Genomic DNA, 5,000 nt, shown 5'->3' with positions numbered 1-5,000 from the left:
GGTAGGTAGGTAGGTAGGTAGGTAGGTAGGTAGGTAGGTGTGTGTGTGTGTGTGTGTGTGTGTGTGTGTGTGTGTGTGTGTGTGTGTGTGTGTGTGTGTGTGTGTGTGTGTGTGTGTGTGTGTATGTGTGTGTATATGTGTGTGTATATGTGTGTGTATATATGTGTGTATATGTGTGTGTGCGTGTGTGTGCGTGTGTACAAACACACGTGTGTTTATGTGCACGCATGCATGCATATGCGAACGTACTAACTGAGTAAATGTAGAGAAGCAGACGCACACAATTACGAAAGCACGAAGCGATATTAAAACCTTTCTTGTCTTTATTAAAATTCTTTTGTGTGGACACAGCCAAGGAGCGTCTGGATGAAGAAAAAGAAAAAACTACCATCTTGTTACGTGTTGGTTAGAAGCATACACCAAGATAGTTATCATAGCATTTCAAAATACATTCCTCACATAAACCTTAAAGACTACTTGCTTGTTTCATGTGCGATATTCACGCAAAAAATTAAACAAGTATTACATTAATTCCTGTTTTTTTCGATAACTGATTTTCATTTATTCCTAGTTATGTTCTAATATTCTAATTATTCATCAATGTTATTTCTATGATACAAGTAGATCTAGGGTGAAAATACACAGACATTAATAATTATGTTAGCTGAAGGATATGAATTATTCAATTCTATTTAATAAATCAAATCATTCCTATTATTGCCCTAAAAGCCTCTTGGTCAGCCAGACCTTATATCGTAATGGCTTCAAAGAGAATATTTTATAAAAAAAATTCTTCAGTTTTAGTGAAAAGCAAATATACTTAGATTGAATTATAAAACATCACGTGTGGTCATAATTTTATATGTTCATTCTTAGTAATGTTGGCATTAACTTGAAAGCAGCTACTCGAAAATTCTGTTTTCATTCTTATATATTTTTTTCAACCCGTACTTTGTTGTTCGATTGCAATTATGTCTTCCAACATTACTGTATCCAGAATTTCATGTAATATATATATATATATATATATATATATATATATATATATATATATATATATATATATATATATATATATATAACAACAAAACAATAATAAAATAAGATTCAAATAAATAAACTGAACTAAGAGGGAATCAATAATCAAGCGTTCTATCCTTCAATACTTCAAGGCTCTACCCTGGGGGACTACGCTACATCCGCCATTTTGTTATGATGAAATCTACAGTCAAGACAGCGTACTGGAATTTCTTACAGTGCACAGGTAGCCTTTGCCTCAACCTGTAACACCAAATACGCTATGGAGTAGTAGTAGCAGTGTTCTTGTACCTGTTGTTGTTAGATCAGTGTCAAGGGAGTGTAACTGGATTTTCAGAAGAAACCGATGGACACCTGGGTCACCACAATCATTTCCCCTTTCGTATTTCCGTCCTATTTTCCTTTTCGTTACTTTTTTTTCAATGTTTGTCTTTTCGCTGCTATTCTCTTAGTACCATTGGTTCATTTCTTCCTACTCCTTTTCCACGATCTCCAATCCTCCTTTTCTATCGTCTCTACCTCCTCCTATTCTTGCACCTCTTCTTCCTCCTCCTACTCTTCCATCTCTTCTTTCTCCTATTCTTCCACCAGTTCTTCCACCTACTCTTCCACCTCTTCCTACTCCTACTCCTTTGCCAGTTCTTCCACCTCCTATTCTTCCACCAGTTCTTCCACCTCCTACTCTTCCACCTCTTCTTCCTCCTACTCTTCCACCTCTTCTTCCTCCGACTCTTCCACCTCTTCTTCCTCCTACTCTTCCACCTCTTCTTCCTCCGACTCTTCCACCTCTTCTTCCTCCTACTCTTCCACCTCTTCTTCCTCCTACTCTTCCACCAGTTTTTCCACCTCCTACTTTTCCACCTCTTCATCCTCCTACGTTTCCACCTCTTCTTCCTCTTCCTATTCTCCAATCTCTTCCTACTTGTCACGTCCTTAACTTGAGTAGAATCCTGTGGTTGGGCTGTGACACACCCTTGTGTAATTAAAGTCTCCTGCTCGTAATTTTAAAGCACGCCTTACGTGAACATATATTATGTATATCTTATATTGTACTATATTCTATTATATATATATATATATATATATATATATATATATATATATAATGAAATTTTTAAGTATTGCGCAATACCAGTCTGTTGGACCGTGCCTATTACGTATTATCAGGTAACGCCAAGCTGAAAAACGTATCATAATTTCGCGGGAAAAGCTCACTCTGCTTTCACATTGGCTGAAGATATTTAAACTGCCACTTTACAGACTTTTTGCCATGTTTTGAGACGTCGGCAGAAAGAGAAGTGAAGAAAAAAAGCTGAAGCCCAGAACCCATCTGAATCTATGTAAGATTTCTTCAACATACGTTGATTACGACACTCTGCTAAACAAATCCTTCGGACCACAACTACAGCCTGCCTTCTCAAAGCGAAGTGCTCAGCCTTTGTTTTTTCGATTTGTATCGGACACTCTCCAGATTGCTGCTTGACTACGAGCAATGCGACTCTGTTATTTTTTCTAAGACACATCAACTATCTTGTTCCTGACTACCAGAAGAACTACCAGAAGTTCCCCTATCAGAAGTTTTCGTCCATATTCGTTCACTTCAAACCACCTATTTGTCCCTAAGACCGTTGGTGCGACCTCAACAACTGGTATAAAGACTCGTCTACACCATAACCAAGACTTCGTTTCGCCCACCTGGTCATACGTGATGCAAGCAAAAGCACACTCAACAAATACTTGGTAATATAATGAAATTATTTCTTTGCTTATGTAATATGCTGCTATTAGCCTATGTTAATTTATATTGTATGTGTTAATTTTGTTAGCGCAATATTTAATTCTAACGGAGAGTTTAATTATCCTGCCTGAACTTTCGGTTATTCGTCCGAACTGCGCACGGCCTATTTTTTATTTATTGATATATATGTATGCATATATATATATACATATATATATATATATATATATATATATGTGTGTGTGTGTGTGTGTGTGTGTGTGTGTGTGTGTGTGTGTGTGTGTGTGTGTGTGTGTGTGTGTGTGTGTGTGTGTGTGTGTGTGTGTGTGTGTGTGTGTGTGTGTGTGTGTGTGTGTGTGTGTGTGTCGCGACGAGCCTGACCCATAGGTGAACCGTAATACTTCTACTCTTCTACATCTTCTCCCTTCTACTCTTCCATTCTTTCTTTTGCTCTTTCACCTCTCTTTCTCCTCCTCCTTCTGCCTCTCATCCGCCTTCGCTGCGTCAAAGTTTGGCAATATGGGAAGGTGAGCAGCTGGCAAAGGAAGCTGGCTAGGGGGAGATGGCGACCAGTCAAAATGCCATGTATCAGGTGCAATAAAGGTGAAGTAAAATACGGAGGGTTTCTTCAGGGGAGCTCAAGCTGCTGCTGTTGTTTCGTCGTCTTCCTCTTCTTCTTCTTCAGAGGCTAAACGGGTTATGGTCGATGGCCAAGGAAGGCCTCAGGGCTGCGACAGAAGGGCCTGCCAAAGAGTCTCCTTGAGGGGAGGAAGTGGAAAGGGAGGGGGAAAAAGAAGTAGAGGTGCTCGAAGAAGTGACTGACTGAGTGAGTGAGTGAGTGAGTGAGTGAGTGAGTGAGTGAGTGTGTGTGTGTGTGTGTGTGTGTGTGTGTGTGTGTGTGTGTGTGTGTGTGTGTGTGTGTGTGTGTGTGTGTGTGTGTGTGTGAACGGAGGAGGAAATGTGGCTAAAACGACGGCATGGAATTTTTTTTCCTAGCAAAGGCCATTTAGATATCTGTAACATCATTAGTTGGCCACTAACTCAAAAATCCCTACCTACATTTTCTTCTATTTGCAGTTTTTATTTCAACTGATCGATCTTGTTTAATTCTTATTAATGTTTATTACAATTTACCATTTATGTTATTTAATTGTTATATATTTCTTCGTAGGTCTTCCAGAACCTGGCGGCGGTCAAACGTTCCCATCATGCTGAGCTAAAACTTCTGACCCCCATCATTCTTTCCTTTCTTTCAGCCTTACTCAGTCCCTCTCTCTCCTCTCCTCTTTTTATACCTAATTCTTTTCCTACCTCCTTCTCTAACTCCCTCTTTCCCCTCTCTCTACTCCTGTTTTACTCATTCTTCTTCTCCCATTTCTCTCCCTCCTTTTTTTCCTATTCTTCCTTTACTCTTTCCTTTCGTTTTCATACATTTTCCCCCAACATAGGCCTACCATCTCTCTCTCTCGCTGATGTGTGTGTGTGTGTGTGTGTGTGTGTGTGTGTGTGTGTGTGTGTGTGTGTGTGTGTGTGTGTGTGTGTGTGTGTGTGTGTGTGTGTGCGTGTGTGTGTGTCCCTACCATTCCTTCAATTCTTCTGGTTCTTTCTATTCCTATCTCACTTCCTCTTCCCTCTAGTTATCCTTCCTACTCTCACTTTCTGTCTCACTATTTTCTCCCAATTTCTTATATCCTTTCTTTGTCTCCTCCACCCTTTTTACTCTTATAACCTTTATACACCCTTCAGCTTGCTCTTCTTCCCCTTCCTCCCCTTCTGCGCTATATTATATATCTCATAAGAAATCAATTAATATAATCAATTAGAGGTCGTTCGGCTAAATCCTATATTCCGCTTCTGGAATTCCTTTATCTGAAATTGATAACAATTTTCCTCTCCCCAACTTGAGGGAGTTCCAAAAATGTACTCACACTGATATGTTTCGTAACATTGAATCCAACGGTCTGCCTTATCAGCTGTGTTTACTAAATGGTGGTCATTAATTAAAAAAAAGCCAGTCTAGTTCCCCCGCGGGTTCGCAAATGTTCAAATGGATGACGTGTGCGTTGTAGCTATCTCCCTTTCCCATGCCATATTATGTATTCTATTTCTCTGACCACTTCTTTTTCTTAACAATTTAAGTGTATATTACAATAACATTCCCTTTCCCATTATATTTCATGTTTTGGAACAACTAGTGTTGGGTTTGAAAAATGTTTTCTGTAAA

The sequence above is a fragment of the Oratosquilla oratoria genome, chromosome 35 (assembly GCF_046742065.1).
Source record: "Oratosquilla oratoria isolate Oo_2021 chromosome 35, ASM4674206v1, whole genome shotgun sequence".
NCBI lineage: Eukaryota > Metazoa > Arthropoda > Malacostraca > Stomatopoda > Squillidae > Oratosquilla > Oratosquilla oratoria.
This window is presented reverse-complemented; position numbering follows the sequence as displayed.